Genomic DNA, 17,672 nt, shown 5'->3' with positions numbered 1-17,672 from the left:
ATCAATACCTTGGCACTCAGAGTCATTAACCGAAGAGACAATAGTCAAGAAATCAGAAGAAGGCTAGGACTGGGGAGGGCAGCTGTGAGAGAACTAGAAAAGGTCCTCTGTAAAGATGTATCACTGAACATTAAAGTCAAGATCATTCAGACCATGGTATTCCCAATCTAGTGGACAGTGAAAAAAGCTGATAAAAGAAAAATCAACTCATTTGAAATGCGGTGTTGGAAGAGAGCTTTGCCCATACCATGGACTGCGAAAAAGACAAATAATTGGGTGTTAGAACAAATTAAACCAGAACTATCACTAGAAGCTAAAATGATGAAATGGAGGTTATCATACTTTGGATACATAATGAGAAGATACGATTCATTAGAAAAGATAATAATGCTGGGAAAAACAGAAGGGAGTAGAAAAAGAGGAAGGCCAAACAAGAGATGGATGGATTCCATAAAGGAAGCCACAGACTTGAACTTACAAGATCTGAACAGGGTGGTTCATGACAGATGCTCTTGGAGGTCACCGATTCATAGGGTCTCCATACGTCGTAATCGGCTTGAAGACAACAACAACAAATAGGTAACAAACTTATCTACGTTGGCCATCAAACACCTAATTTTTAAGTCATCTGACTGATCAAATGCTGAAATGAACAGAGGAGTCTATCCTTATGTGAGCAGCTTGGCATCCATTGCTTTTCCTGGTCAGGGTGGACCCGTTGAAGATAATGGATAATGGATACAAGCAACTTGGGTCTTAATTTCAATGGGTCTACTCTGAGTAGAACTCAGTTGGATACAATCCACAGTTCAACACACCTTCCAAAGGTGAGTGCCACAAGGCAAGCCTGGCATACCATACAGCAGGGACAGGGAGCCCTTTCCAGCCCAAGGGATGCATCCCTTTCTGGGCAACCTTCTGAGAGCCATATGCCCGTGGTGGGTGTGGCCAGAGGCAAGAGCAGGCAAAACAACAAATGAAAATTTACCTGTGTTCAGCAGCCTACTTTCACCCCCACACCTTCTACCTCTCTACCCAGGCAAGCAAGAGGCACTGTCAGTTCTGGCCAGGCAAAACACTTGAAGGGTATGGCCTGGGAGAGGGACGTGTGGTGCCAGGAGAGGCCCAAGGGCCAGGTGGATAGGCTTGGAGGGCCACATTTGCTCCTTGGGCCTGATGTTCCCTTCTCTTGCAACAGGGCTTATCTTGGGTTCCCTCCTCCAGTTTTTAGACTGTCAACATGACCCCACAACAGTTTTCAGCAATACATAAAAATACAACGGGCAGAAAATATAAACTAATGTTAAAAGAACCCAATTAACAGAAAACAGTAACAGAGCAAACGGCATGGGCCAAACAGCCACTGGTGGCTACCAGCTAATACCAGAAGCCGGGGAGGAGAAAATTGTTTTAATTTATTTGATAGTGGAAGGTCAGTGTCTCTGCCATCTGGGCTTCCAGGGGATGGGAATGCCTGAGTCAAGGAGCCACAACAGAGAAGGCCCTCTCACACATCTCCATAGAGCAGGCCAGGCCTGCCTAGGGGAAAGTGATTAGCCCTCCACCCAGTGGACTGCAAGATCTGCGATGGAGGATAATGGAGAAGGCGAATTGGCAAAGAGTACTAGTATCCTGCTCTTCCAGTCCATAAGCTGTTCAGAGAACCTCACAAACAGTAAATTGTTTTTTAAAAAGAGAGTTAAACAGCAAAGCAGATAAAACAATCCAAAAAAACCAAGGATGGGCCGAAGACATGCAAGATGCTGGCAAAATCATAAAAAGGTCTTCAGACAGCATCAAAATATAACTAATGGAAGAGCACAGAGCCAGACCAGAACATCCAGCAGCTAAAGTGAAGGACAAGATGGTGCCTCTCCGTTCTATGCATAGCTGACATTGACTAGGCTGGTAGCTGAAGCATATTTAATTAATTAAATCTATATCCCAGCTTTCCTCCAAGGAGCTCAAGCGGGGGGCATCTAAACACAGTTCTCCCCCTCCTGATGTCATCCTTACAACAACCCTGTGGGGTAGGCTAGGCTGAGAGGGAGCAACTGGCCCAAGGTCACCCAGTGAGCTTCATGGCCAAGCAGGGATTTGACCCCTGGTCACCCAGGTCCCAGTCCAACACTCTAACCACTACACAACACTGGCTCTCTATATCAATGCTGGCACTGGTACGAATGTACATGCCCCTCGACGACAATGCCACAGCTCCCCACCCAGCCTGAATGACCCGTCTTGCTCCACCCAATGACAGTGCCTGTCCTGTCCTCCAAGCAGATCTTCCCAGGGAAGGGAGTTCCACAGCCCAGGCGTTGCTATGGAGACACACCCAGCCTACCTCTGATGGTTGCAGGTCACAAACAGGGCCACTCTCAATGGCCTGAGGGGCCTGTGTGGGAAGACGCTGCTCTTTTTTAATAGGAACAGAGGAAGTTGCCTTATTCCAAGTCAGGCCATTGGGTCCATCTAGCTCAGCATTGGATACATAACGAGAAGACATGATTCACTAGAAAAGACAATAATGCTGGGAAAAACAGAAGGGAGTAGAAAAAGAGGAAAGCCAAACAAGAGAAGGATTGATTCCATAAAGGAGGCCACAGACCTGAACTTACAAGATCTGAACAGGGTGGCTCACTACAGATGCTCTTGGAGGTCGCCGATTCATAGGGTCGCCATAAGTCGTAATCGACTTGAAGGCACATAACAAATTGATAAATTCTCATTTTTACAATCGGAACTGATCGCTGCACCATCTTGGGAACTGTAGCTCCATAAAGGGAATAGAGGCTCCCACATATGCTTGAAAAAACCCCAATTTGGGGATGATCGGGGCAGTCAGTATAACAATCAATTGAAGACTTGGAGCGATTCACTAAGGCCGCCAGAATGAACAAGTTTAGATATTTCTGCACTCACAAGGCTGCGGGAAAAAGCTTCCAGGCACCTACAAAGCAAATACATCAAGCTCATTTAAGGCTGGGGGGGGGGAGGGCGGAGAGAGTCCTTTTCTTTTCCCTAGAGGTGAAGTCCAAAAGAGTCTGGCAGCAACGCCTGTGTTGATCTAGGGCCTGCTGTTTGAACAAGGAGTACCAGGCAGGTTAATAAGGCCTTGTAGGCAATCAGCTGCAGCCAAGCCAAAGCAGAGCCAAATATTATATATTTCTAAATGGCAGTGTTCTTCACTGATCCAGAAGGACAAGTGCAAGACTGATTTAAGTGTTTTAATGCATTTCAAATGTACCTTAAAATTACAATGCTAAACATTAGCTGCATTTGTTTATTTTTGAAAAAAACTGAAGGTGGGAGATGGGGAAATTAGAAGACATAGGCTACATCCGCACTGTACATTGAAAACACTTTGACACCACTTTAAATAGCCGTGGCTTCCCCCAAAGTATCCTGGGAACTGTCATTTGTGAAGGGTGCTGAGAGCTGTTAGGACAGCCCTATTCCCCTCGCACAGCAACAATTCCCAGAGTTTTTTATGGAATGATCTCCCTGTCGAGGGTCATTATGGAATGATCTTGTTGACAAGGTGCGCCTGGCGCCAACACTGTTATCTTTTCGGCGCCAGGTTAAGACCTTCCTCTTCTCCCAGGCATTTTAGCATGTGTTTTTAAATGGCTTTTTAAAAATGTGTTTTTTAAATTTGTATATTTGTTTTTAATGTTTTTAATTGTTGTAAACCACCCAGAGAGCTTCGGCTACAGGGCGGTATACAAATGCAATAAATAAATAAATTCCCAGAGTTGTTTAACAATCCAGCCCTCTAAGTACAGGAAGCAGAGGGCAAATGCAGCCACTACTAGACTAGTTGTAACAATCAACAGAATCCTTTCAGAACATGAGTGTGTCAGAAGAACAGCAACCCTCGTGCAATGTACGGAAAGGGCCACAGCTCAGGGGTAGAACATCTGCTTTGCACGTAGAAGGTCCTAGTTTCAATCCCCAATGGCATCCCCAGGGCTAGGGAAGGCTCCTTGCCTGAAATCGCGCTGCTGTCTGTCCATGTAGACAAGACTGATGGACCAATGGACTGTGTCTAAGGCAGCTCTCTATGTTCCTATGACTTCTGAGCATAATTGCTTCTTGGGAACATTTTTAACCAACCAGCACACCTCATCTGGTTAGCATCCCTTTGACAAAAGCCAACACCCACACACCCACACAGCAGAATTCATACCACATTCTTGCAGGGCAGCGGGGGGGGGGGGGAGAGTTGCCAACAGCAAAAGCCTCGACTACCACGTTGTACAAATGGAGAAGGGAGCACATTGAGGCTTGCCATCTGGTACCCTACAAAAAGGCAAATGGCAGCTTGCAAAAGTTTCTAGAACATTTGCAAGTCTAGACAGAGCCATTGCTTTTACATGCCCTTCCCATGCGTTTGGGGGGGGGGGAGAGGTGAGCAGGGGATCATGTTTTGACCTGCCCAGAAGGAAGTCTCCTAAGGGGACAGGCTAATATGTTTCCAGAGGGGTAGCAGAGTTAAGTCTCTTCTTGTGCGTTTGCTGCCACAGTTTTACAACATGTTCAAGCAGAAGGGAACCTGCCCCCCCACCTCTAACATTCCTGAACTCCCAAATCCCATCAGGTCCTGCCAGTAAGGCCAACAGTCAGGGCTGACAGGAGTTGGGAAACCAACAACATCTGAAGGGCCACAGGCTTCCCTTCTCAATCAGAACATAAAGACGAGCCCTGCTGGTTCAGGCCAAAGGCCCAACTGGTCCAACATCTTCTCACAGGGGCCTACCAGATGCCCTTATGGGAAGCCCGCAAGCAGAAACCAAGCACAACAGCACTCTCCAAACCTACTAGTCCCAACAACTGGTATTCTGAGGTATACTGCCTTCAACAGTGGAGGTATAACATTGCCTTCTCCTCCATGAATTTCGTCTAACCCTCTTTTAAAGACCTTCAAATTGGTGGCCATCACTTGCGGGACAAAATTCCTTCATTTCACTACGGACTGTGTGAAAAAGTACTTCCTTTTGTCTGTCCTGAATCTTCCAACAGGTTTATTGTGGGACACACTTTTGTGGACTAGAGTCCTCAATTGATGTAATTTTCTCTTCTCTTTACCTCCTTCCTGGGTTTTGTACCACCATGAAAAACAGGAACTCTGCTGTGCTGGGACCCATGAACCTCTTGCATGTTAACAGACACATAGAGTTATCCTGAGCTGGCATTTCATAAGGAGCTAGCCACGTCTGGGGGATGGACTACCCTTGGTGATGTGGGTTTCCCACAAAATTTAGAATTAAAAGTTTTCTGCAACTCTAAAAGTCAACTAAGATCCGATGTTGCATATTTGACTTCATTTAATAAGGGGGTTTTTTTGTATAATTCTCAAAATGTTTTGCCAATAGCAAAACAGTACCAAATGTGAATGTATGTTGATTATTATGTTGTAAACCGCCCAGAGAGCTTTCACTATGGGGCGGTATACAAGTGTAGTTGTAGTAGTTGTAGTAGTAGTAGTAGTAATAATAATAATAATAATAATAATAATGGTAGCAGAACTGAAATATTTGACGAGGAAACCTCCACAAGAGCCCCCTTTAAACTGCAGTCCTATGCACGCTTACCTGGGAGTAATTCTTTCAGAAATAAATCCTATTGCCTTCAAAATAAATATGCATAGATAGGATAGTGCTGTCAGTAGGGATGGGGGTGAATATCAGCTAAATTGGACCTGGCACCGGATTCCAGCTGAATTCCAAAACTCGCCATCCTTTCGGACAGACACCTATTTCTTGCTGCGGGCAAAATTAACATGAATTTTGTGGCCACCGCTGCAAATTGGCAAGAATTTATTATTTCGAACTTCCCCCCCCCATTTTACAGTGGAACACCGATCCTTCACGTAAGCTACCTAAAAATTACACAATGTTTTTGCCGCCACACCAAAAAAAATGGGAACACTGTGATCATTCACATAAGCTACCTAAAAATTACACAATGTTTTCCCCGCCTCCAAACTTTTTAGACATGACAACTCAATATTACTCCCTCATCTTAATTTAGGTTTTAAGAAAGAACAGAAAGCAATGTAGACCATTTTAGCAGCCTTGAAGGGCTGCACATTATAGAAGTGTGTTCTTCCTGGGGATAATCACTTGAGAAAAAAGTTAATCACAAATTTCATTTTACATTTGGCTTGCATAGTTTCCATTCTAGTTGCCCATCTTGATTTGTATTGTACTCACTTTGCTTCTAGTTTTCAGAATGTCTGCATTTCTAGAAGTGGGGCGGGGTGGGGAGAGAGAATCAGCCGTAAAATATAGCAGCAGGAAAAAAAACCTGTGGAACATTTGCTTTGAAAAAGCGTTCCACTCCACTTCACTGATAAGATTGACTGCCTCATGGAGGATAAGGCTATCAATGGCTACTAGCCACCATGGCAATATTTTATCTCTACTGTCAAAGGCAGAATGTGGATTTGCCAGGAATCACGAGTGAGGAGAGCTGCTGTTGCGCTCAGGTCCTGCTTGCCAGCTTCCCATTGGCATCTGGTTGGCCACTGGGAGACCATGATGCTGGACTGGATGTTTAGTTTTAAGGTAACCAATAAAAGATTACCTCTGCCACCATCTTTTGATTGTTTGTGCTGATAAGTATGCAAGCTTGCGAGCAACACAGCACACCTGCCAGAGGGAACAGTTCCTTCTTCACTAATGCAAGGTTAATAAATATATTTGGTAGTTTCAGGTAGACAACCGATCAAAGTATTTGGAACATCAAGTGCAGGAAACACACACACACACACATATATCAGGCTGAAAGCTGTTAAAATGTGTTTGGGGTCACAAGTTACTCCTAATTCCCTCCCTGCATAAAATGTTTTCAGAGAGGCTAAATTAAACTGCACACAGTTCCTAGGAGCTTGATCACATATATATTTTGGAACACTGTATTGCATTTCGACACTTCTTATCATAGCCAAATTTTGAATGATGGCTCTGGCGATCCAGCAGGTTTTCATCTATGTTTGGATACAAGTAGATCCCATTTTAAAACAAGATGGCAGACTGGACCTTTTAAAACGGCACTGATGTCAAAACAACACTGACCTTTTGGTTTCTCAGCATTCCCGAGCAACACCGAGTACAAGGCTGCTGGTGTACTATAAAGTGCTCCAAAACAATTTAAGTCATCTCGTTAGACTTCCATTGGGGTTTATTTCATCCCAATGATCATCCTACTAAGATTTGTTTTGTCTATGAATTTTGCAATTAAACACACATTCAACATTAACGGATAGGCCCCAAAAAGAACGGCTTCTGAAGGCCAGCAGTGAGCTGGTCTGGGCCACAATCCCTTTTCTCTCCCTCCACCCCTATAACTTGACTTTGTCTTGTCTTCTAGTGCATTAGGGAAGCCTCAGCATGGCTCACTGGAATCCTTCCAAGTTGGGGTGGAGTACCGGTGGCCCTCCAGATGTTGGACTTCAATTCCCACCAGCCTGAATCAGCATAGCTGATGATCAGCGATGATGAGAGTTGGTCCAACCCCATCTGGAAGGTCACCAGTTTGCCATCCCTGCTTCAGAGGATCTGAGCACAGATAACTCCCTTTTAGCCAGTGGAAGCAAAGATTAGTGGTTAGCATCATCCTTTGAAGGACTTGCCTAATGAAGACAAGCTCATATGATACTTGATTTGGGCACAGCCTGCATAGTTCTGTGTCACTCAAATGCTTCCACAGTCCTTTCCCAACAAGAGTCAATCTTGGCTAGGGGAAAAAAAAAATCACATTCCTCTCACATCTTATTCACCGGAAAGAGCAAGCATTGACAGCCTATTAAACAGATAATTTTTGTGACCAAAACATGGAGTGCCAAACTCAAAGTTGTCTACCTACATGTTCTTTTGATGCAAATCAACATCTGTCTTCTACAGTTTGATTTGTGGTCCTCCCTCAATTACAAAGCTCAGGATGACATTAATTTATTTTAATGTAATTTATTGTCTCTCGATCGAGCAATTTCCAAAGTAGCTAACAGATCACTAACAGATCACAAAAACAATTTATTCATATATCAGTGTTTGTGTAAGAGATATGAGGGTGGGGAGGGCAGGCACTGTGACTCTGTCTCCTGGCACTATTGTTAGGCAGAGATAAAGTGGCTGAACCAAGGATCACCCAGTAAGCTTCCTGGCCAGTGGAGATTTGAATAAGGGTCCTCTTCAGTCCCATTCCAACACACTCTAGCTCCTATTCTACAGGGTTGCAGATCCATGGTTTAATCAAGTAGAAATTGCAGCAGCCAGACTACTGGCTGGGATTCTCTTTTGAACTCATGTAACTCCTGTTTTAAAACAGCTGCATTGGTTGCCAGTTCCTTTCCAGGCCCAATTCAAGATGCTCACATTAGTCTTTACAGCCCTAAATGACTTCAGCCCCAAATATCTGAAGGACTGCCTCCTTCCCTACAGACCCTCAGGTGTTGAACAGAGGGGGCCCTCTTGACAGTTCTGCCACCCTCAGAAGCTCAGGATGGTGGCGGCCCAGGAGAAGGCCTTCTCAGTGGCAGCCCCTAAGTTGTGGAACACCCGCCCCCAGAGAGGTGCATTCGGCAACTTCACAGTTTTTGGTGAATGCTGAGGACGCACCTTTTTACCCTGGCCCTTGACACCCGAGATAAATTTAGGACCTACCCTATTTTTGTGATGTTGTGGTTTAAAATTGTTTTTAATAATTTTTAATGATGTATTTTCAACAGTTGTTAACCTGCCTTGGGACCTCAGGGTGAAGGGTAGGTAATAAATTAAAACAAAATAAAAGAACACACATTTCATGCAGATGTAGCTGGAATAGTTTGGGGACGTTTTGTCCTAGAAGAGGGATGGCAATCTGGGGCCATCTGGTTGTTGCTGGACTCCAACTCCGATCAGCCCCAGGCAGCATGGCCAGGGGTCAGGGATGATGGGATCTGTAGTGCATCAACATCTGGACAGCTACAGACTCCTCATCCCCATCTTTAAGCATATCATCCCCATAGATAACATGGAAACAGACAGACAGACACCCCCATACACTGGGGTCTTTTGCAAGGATGAAACACAAATATCTGGTCGCAGAATTTTCACAACAATACAACAGTATTCTCCCCCCCCCCCAGGATCTTTCCTCCTAGACCTGTGCAAATGCTACAGTTCTGTTGGGGTGCCGAAAGAAAAATGCTTCAGATATATCAGTCACAGAAAGTAACTTTCCCCAAATCTCAGCCTCGCTTCTTCTAAGTAAGCTTCTAGACCTCTTTGTACCAAAAATATGTGGGACAACGCACGACAAAGACTCAGGTGGCAGAAGAGTTGCCAAACAAAATTCTTATGGGTCAGGTAGGGGAGATATCACATTTATGGCACCCAGGCCACCTATTATGCCATACCCTCATCTTGTTGCAAATATACCCATTGGTCAGAGACTGGGGTTCGGTGCCCTACATAAACCCCTGCAATCATCAAAGGCATGAAATGAGGCATGTGAGAAGTTCACCCATTGTCTACCTATCAGAGAATCCAGCTTCTCTGTGCACAGGATTAACTTTATACAGAACATATATTTTCAAATAAAAATAAAAATTCAGTGTTCTAGTCCAAGAACTTAGCTTAAACAACACGCGTGCATGCAGCAAATTAAAAATTTCCACCTCTTTCGGCAGAGATTAAACATCAAATCAAAGCAATTCCAGACCAGGCAGAGTATTTACTTTATCAGACACTCCCTCTCACCTCTGAAGAAATTTAACCCTTTTCTTCTTTTATGGGGCCTACGCCCCAAACGAGGCTGGGAATCTTTTGCTATCATTAGTCAAGTCATTGATTAGTAACAGGAAAAAAAGGGGGGGTTAGAAGAGTCAAGATAACACAGAGCAGGTTAAGGATCGTGGGATCAATTTATTTTGGATGCAAGACTCCATAAGCTTTTGAGCTGCACAGAATTCACCCCCCAGGCACTTAGATCTCAGCTACAGGGTGAACCAAGGTCACGTAATGCAAAATGCTTTCCTGTCGGTTCAGAGAGATATAAATCATGAACTAGTCAAGTGTGACACAACTGCGATTTAACCTCAGGAGGCCTGTGTCTGTGTGTCTGTGTGTCTGTGTGTCTGTGTGTCTGTGTGTCTGTGTGTCTGTGTGTCTGTGTGTCTGTGTGTCTGTGTGTCTGTGTGTCTGTGTGTCTGTGTGTCTGTGTGTCTGTGTGTCTGTGTGTCTGTGTGTCTGTGTGTCTGTGTGTCTGTGTGTCTGTGTGTCTGTGTGTCTGTGTGTCTGTGTGTCTGTGTAGACCCTACCATTCAGTCTTCACTCCACTTGCCCTTCCTTTCTTTCATAGGCTGATCTATCCTGATGTCACTGGGAGACAATGTTATTTTTGCAAACAAGCTCACTGCCCGGCCCTTGCCCACACCCGCTCTGACTGGCGCAGATACTGTGACATCACATAGGACGATGCAAGCCTGTGCACTCCTGCTTGTAGGCTTCCCTCTGGGGCATCTGGCCACTGCAAGCACAGAATGCTGGATTAGATGGGCCTCTTTTTTCATATAGGTATTTATTACTTTCTTAAACATTTGACTAGAAGGCCCAGATTCAATTCCTTGCCCATAAAACCCACCTTAGGCCAGTCAGAATGGGACAAAGGAATAACCTCCTACACTGCTCTGAGCATCTTAGAACCGGGGTGGGGAACCTCAGGCCTGGGGGGTGAATGTGGCCCTCTAGGCCTCTCTGTGCAGCCCTTGGGACCCACCCCAAGCCATGCCCCTCACCAGTCCTGCTCTGCACCTTCGCAGAGCGCTTTTGCCTGGCTACAGCGGGCCTTGAACTGTCATCATTTGAGGAATGGCCACAGCTCAGTGGCAGGGCACCTGCCTTGCATGCAGAAGGCCCCAGGTTCAATCCCCGGCATCTCCAGGCAGGGCCGGGAATGTTCCCTGTCTGAAACCCCGGAGAGCCGCTGCCAGCCAGTGTAGACAACACTGAGGTAGATGGACCTTTGCTCTGACTTGGTTGCAAGGCGGCTTCCTCTGTTCCTAATAATGCCTCTCACTTGCCTGGATGGAGGCTAGAGAGGTGTGCGCGCGCACATGCCTGTGGGCACCTCTGCTTTTGCATGGCTAGAATGCAGACTATAGAACCAAGGTGAGAGTCACACCCATTGCTCAATGCACATTTACCACTGGCATGCAGCCCCCAGATGGCTGCCTAGGAGGAAATGCTGCCCTTGGACTACAAAAAAAAAAACCCCACGTTTTTCCATCCTGGAGCAGAAGTGTACCTAATGACAACACTTGCAGCTTCTAAGATACTTGAGCACCTCAAGCCATACCCTGAACAGTGCAATCTGGCAGATAAAGCATGCGAGGGGCCTGGGGAGACCTGGCTTCAAATCCCAGAGGAGCCAAGGACTCGCTGGGTGCTTCTCCTGGGCCCAAATGACCCTCTTTTGACCCAAGTTCCTCCATCTGTACAACGGAAACATAGGATAAGAAATGCACAAGAGGAGGTCTTGCCACCGACTCCATGCCTTAAAGGCAAAGGTGTACACAGAAGCAACAGACACAATACTTTGGAATTATTCTTTGCATCACTACACAGAAAAAAATCCTTGCACGGCTCTCACCCCTGCGGATGTTGGACCAGGCCTGTGAACAACCACCGTCAGGGATTTGCTAAATCCCCAAAATGTAGAGAAGCAGAACAAAGGCTTGGTGAGGTCAGGACAGGTAACGCAACTGATTGCCACCGAGACAGTCACAACTGCGACTCAGCACTAAAGCCTACCACCAGCGTTAAAACCTGCTTTCTCTCCCCCTCCAAATCTGTAAAATGGGAACAGCTGCAACCTGCATGGCAAGCAGAAGTAGAAATCACAGAACACATCCGTGAATTCAAAGCACAAGAGGGAACACTGGTTCTTAGCCCCATCTGCACTACACCTTTAAAGCACTATGAGCCCACTTTGAACAGTCATGGCTTCTCCCAGAGGATTTGACTAGTTTGTTAGTCAAAGCATAGTTTGTTAATAGTGCTGAGAGTTGTTAGCCAGAATCACAATTCCTGCAGTTTCCTGGGAAGGAGGATTGACTGGTAAACCAATCTTGGGTACTGTGGCTCTGTGGAGGAACAAGGCTTTCCTCACAACTCCCAGCACCCTTGCAAACCTCAGGTCCCAGGGTTCTTTGGGGAAGCCATGACTGTCCAAAGTGGTATAATAGTGCTTGAAATGTCTAGCGGAGATGGGGCCTTGGCATTTGAGGCATGCAGTGGCTCAAGTGTTAGAACGGGGCTGGACCCCGGCAGAAATGTTAAGACAGAAACTGAGAATTGGGGGGGCAGACAAAGACAGACTACTCTGTGAGAAAGATTTGACTTTATTAGTTACATAAATAAAAAAGAACAACAGATCACTTCCTTCTCATGCTGGGATATGGAATTCACAACAAAGAAGCCACTGGGAGGTTACTTGGGGCCTGACTTTGATGCCTCCCAAAGAAGTCAGCCTACACCCTGATAAGGTAACTTAATCTACTTTGATTCAACTCGCTTTAATTGCATTTTATTCTATGCGCAGATCTTGTCATTGGACTGGCTTCTCTTCCTAGCCCATCCGTCGTGTGAAGTGCCAATTCTTTTACATCCTATACTGTCTTCTGCACAACTGTGGTAATAGCACGGCGATTCTCCCTTCGGGATGTTGCTCGTGCTACTCTTTTAACACGCTGTAAATTGGGTCTGGGGGAATCATCTTCAGCCCCCCAGGTGCTGCGGAACAACTACCATCATCCCTGACCTGGCCGTCACCAGCTGGGGAGGATGAGAGCTGTGATTCAGCAACAAGTGGAGGGCTCCAGATTCCCCCACACCTGCTGTAAATGCCATGGCACCTGGCAGATGACCTTGAGCCTCTCAGCTTGTTGCAAAGACAAACGGGGAGGCGGAGGGAGGGACTACACGTTCCCTTTCCAGTGTCATGGAGTCAGGGTAGGATAAAATGTAGTAATTCCAAGGTGCTGGTTCTGACCTTTCTCTCTCTCTCTCTCCGTGATCAGGTCAGGCGCAGCATAACCAAAGACCATCTCCATTCCATGTTTTCCCATAGATCAGGTGCAGAGAACCTTTGGCCCCGCAGATGTGGCGAACTACAACTCCTATCATCTTTGGCCCTGACTGCAGGGGTTGCTGGGAGTTGTAGTTCAGCTACATCTGGAAGGCACACCCATCCTACAGTCACACAATATCAAGGAAGGGTATGCTCTTTAAGGATGCGCCAAGCTAAGAACGGTCCATGACAAGCATCACCACCAGCTGTTCTTTCCTATGTAGACATGCAAAAATACACGCGTCTAGCCATTCTTCAGACCAGGGGGGTGGGGAAACTGCAGCCCTCCAGATGTTGGGACTTCAACTCCCATCAGCCCCTGCCACCAGCATGGCATGATGGGAGTTGTAGTCCAGCCCAGGTTCCCCACCCTTGGACCAGTGCAAATATTTTATTTTTAAAATTTAGCTTTCTTTCGGTAGGGTGGTTCAAGGGTGTTTTTTCATATTTTAACCAGATAGATTTTTTTTAACATATTCTTATTGCCACAAGCAAGTAATGAGACACAACATGAGGAGGGCCTTTTCAGTGCTGGCTCCCTGCTTGTGGAATGCTCTCCTCAGGGAGGCATGCCTGGCACCACATTATCTATTTTTTTCATCCAGGCTTTCGGCCCTTAATCGGGAGGGCAATAGGGCATACTTGTGGCCTCTTTCGTTTATCTTTTAGTGGGGTGGGTTAAGACATACCTTTTTATATATATTATGGATATTTGTTAGGTTTTCATATTTTTTTATACTTGGATTTAATATTTGTATAATTTTGTAAGTCACTTTGGGTCACTTTTCATGAAAAAAGCAACTTAGGCAGCAATCCAATACACTTACCTGGGAGTAAGTCCCATTGAACCCAATGGAGCTTACTTCTGAGTAGACGTGTACTGGATTGCACTGTTAGTAAATGCAATACATAATAACAATTACAGGCTCAGTGAATGGTCCCACAGCAGGCAAGGCTGTTGCATTGCTAAAGCTTAGCAGGTGTGGCGCAAATCAGCTACTTGGATGGGAGAACACCAGGAGCCCTGGGCAAGACTGACGTGCACCTTTAAGATAGCCTTGGAATTTGTTAAAGGGCGAAACACAAATCCCTAAAAAAAACCAAAATGCACATTCGTTTTTTTTATCCGTAACACCCAACATGGTGCTACAGGTTTAATGGGAGGCTTGGCAACGGTGCACATAGAATGTTGCCTAGTGTGGATGGATACACGTTTTTTCCCTCCCTCCTAACACCGGAACTCACTGGGATCATACAATAAAAGCTGAGTGATGGGAGATTTGGGACAGACAAGGGCGAAGGACTTCTTCACACAGTGCAGAGAGTTAAACTAGGGAACTCCTTGCCACAAGGTGCGGCAATGGCCACTAACTAAATGACAATCAAAAAGAGATTAAACAAATTCACAAAGGAAAAGGCTATCATGGCTACCAATCATGATGTCTCTATGCTATATAGCATGCCTCTGAATGCTAGCTGCTGAGACAAATTAACTAGAAGGATATGTCTTACCAGCGTCAGCCATGATGGGTATATACATGCTCCAAGTTTAGAGGCACGCTGCTGGTGAATGCCAGGTGATGGGGACCCAATTCAAGTGGTGACAGCTAGCTGGCTCAGTTCCTGGCATCTCCATTTAATAAGGGTCTTGGGCAGCCAGGCTCAGAAAGACCCCTGCCCAAGATCTGACAGAGGAATCATTCAGCAGCATTTCTTTAAACACAACACAGAATTAACCTACAGAACTCGCTGCCACAAGAATCTATGACATCCAGGTTAGATCAATTTGGGAGGGGGGAAGGAGGGGAGGTTCATCAATTGCTGGAGACATTCAAGAGGCAGCTGGACAGCCATCTGTCAGGAATGCTTTGATTTGGATTCCTGCATTGAGCAGGGGGTTGGACTTGAAGGCCTTATAGGCCCCTTCCAACTCCACTATTCTATGATTCTATGAATTGCTATCCCTGGTGACACCCTGTGCTACAGTTTGAGGAAAACTACCCTCAACTCCCAATGGGCAATCTACCACCAACTGCCATGTGGGAAGGATCCCGATGAATTATATTTTAATATTGTACTTAGTGATGCATCTTTACAGTAACTGTAAGCCTCTTTGGAAGAACTTCTATCCTGAAAGGCAAGTTATAAATAACTGTAATAAAAAAAATAAAAAATAAAATGTGAGGTCTGATGGATCTCTGGGCCCTCCCACCAGAGTCAGCATGATGGAGAGCAACAGCAGTGAAAGCATCAGCCAACTTGGGATGATGGCTATTATAGCCCAACAACAGGGTTCAAAACCCTTCTTAGCCATGAAGCCCACTGGGTGACCTTGGGCCAGTCACTGCCTCTCCGTCTAATCTACATCACAGGGTTGTTCTAGGGATAAAAAAAATTGAGAGGAGGAGAACCATATATGCCACCTTGAGCTCCTTGGAGGGCACCTGGGATACAAGTGATATAATAATTCTGATAATACTAATATTAATGCCTCTAACGCATCACTCCCCATCCAAGCAGTCCCTAGGAGCGCAGCAACACTTGCTTTCAAGGTGACCAGCTCTCCACATGGTTCAATATCCCACATATCAAGCAGCCACTCAAAAGTCAAAAAGGAAGCAAGAAAAATGTTGCTTTTAAAATCCACCCAGAATTTGCCTAAGCACCGAGGGGGTGTGTGTGTGCACTCTGGTTCAGCAGAAAAGCCATGCTCTGCTGCCAAACAGGGCTCTTCCTTCCCTCCCCCCCCCCCACTTGCTTAATCATTCCCTTCCTTGCAAGATGAGGGAAGCACATGGTAGCTAATGAGGGAAGACACGATTCCAGTGGAGGAGGGACCGAATGAGGCAGGCGTGAGTGACATTTCTCAAGTTACCGCTCAGCACTGATTCTCCTCCAGAGAGAGAGAGCGCACTGCAAGAGGGTGACCTCCAGCAGTCACTTAGGCCAGCAAGCTGGGGAGGGTGTAATCCCTTTTGGAAAGGCAAGAGCACTTCTGTGCCAGCTAACTAGGCCTTGCCCGAGAATCCTGCAGCAGAGCTTATTCACACTGAGCAGGAGTGATCTTCAAGGGAGGAACACCAAACAAAGGCAAACTTGTGACCTTGCCCAATGAAAACTTTTCACTCCCCCTCACCATCTCTTAAAGCTACCCATGCTCAGAAAGGCGACAGAGGGCGACCGGGCATGGGCCCCAGTCACAGGGTGCAGGGTGGACCCGTCTCCACAGACAGGTGAATAAATCCTGAACTTTACTCCTGGGTCACAAGACACCCTCTCCTCAAATTTGTTGGTGGTGGAAGTATTATCATTATTAGACCATGTTTAGAGATCACCTTTCATTTGCATTTCTGGCCAAAAGAAAAAGTCCCCCAAAATAAGAGCAAAACACATAATCCGAACACATCCATTTGAACACTGATTGACCAGTTTAGGAAGAACATCAGTTACAAATATATAGGATTGTTTTCCTAGCTGTTTTTCAGCCCGCCCACCCCCTCGCCGTTGCATTTATAATCAAGGTGGATATTTTCTAATAAAATATCCGTATATTTTGGGGTGGGTGGGAGGCATATTCAAAAGCAAAGCCACCTGGAAAATTTGAAAAGGCGGACACAAGGTGTGGCAATTATTCTAGAGGAATTATCACAGTTCATGTGGCTGAAACAAACGCATAAACACCGAAGACACCCAAGGCTGGTTCTGACAGCTTGCATTTTCCTGTTTGGGGTAGAGGGGCTCAGAGGGCAAGAGCAGAGAGGACCCCGTTATTTCTTTTACATGACTAGTTTCTCAAGCATTACTCCCTGCAGGAGAAAGGGAGAGTAGAGAGCTTCACACCAAAACAAGGATTTAAACTTAACTCACCGCCACCCAAACCTCACCCATCATATCATGTGAAGTCCCACACTGCAAACCTTTTGTTAGCAGCCAGACAGCAGTCTCTTGCACCACTGTACACCACCTGACATTCAATAATACTTACGCTTTTTGAAACATAGCCTTTCCCTTCCAAGTGTGCAGCAACACAGTAACCCTGTAAGGTAGGCCAGTATAAAGAGGGGCTAAAGGGGAGGGAAAGCAACTTGGCCAAGGCCACACACAGAACGCTAAACTAAACTCGGTACTTCCTGATCTGTTCAGCATGCTCTCATGCCTTCCCAGATCCTAATACTGGGGAAGAAAACAGCTGTGGTCACATCCACACCATATATTTAAAGGGCATTTAACCCACATTTAAAGGACATGGCTTCCCCCAAAGAATCCTGGGAAGCATAGATTGTCACGGGAATTGTAGCTCTGTGAGGGGTAAACTACAGTTCCCAAGATACTTTGGGGGAAGCCATGTGTGTTAAATGTACTTGAAACATACGTGGGTGTGTTTACACAAACGCACACACCCCAAGGGGAAGCTGCACCTCACATTTCCCTGCATGCATGCACGAGGGTTAAAAAGGGAACAAATCGGACGCTCAATCCAGGGGCACCTTTACCAGATGAGGAGAGAGTTGACACAGACCTGTGCATCTTCACTGCCAGACTCCAGGTAGGCCTAGCAC

General features: G+C 45.9%; 1 protein-coding gene across 4 annotated transcripts in view; it reads right to left on the bottom strand.

Moving 5' to 3' along the window:
- AKAP1 (A-kinase anchoring protein 1) overlaps nt 1-17,672 on the bottom strand; it is a 65,472-nt gene that overhangs the window by 44,492 nt on the left and 3,308 nt on the right. The gene's annotated exons all lie outside the window — the stretch shown is intronic.

The sequence above is a fragment of the Rhineura floridana genome, chromosome 21 (genome assembly GCF_030035675.1).
Source record: "Rhineura floridana isolate rRhiFlo1 chromosome 21, rRhiFlo1.hap2, whole genome shotgun sequence".
Taxonomy (NCBI): domain Eukaryota; kingdom Metazoa; phylum Chordata; class Lepidosauria; order Squamata; family Rhineuridae; genus Rhineura; species Rhineura floridana.
The sequence above is the reverse complement of the archived record's forward strand: the minus strand, read 5'-3'. Positions and strand labels throughout refer to the sequence as shown.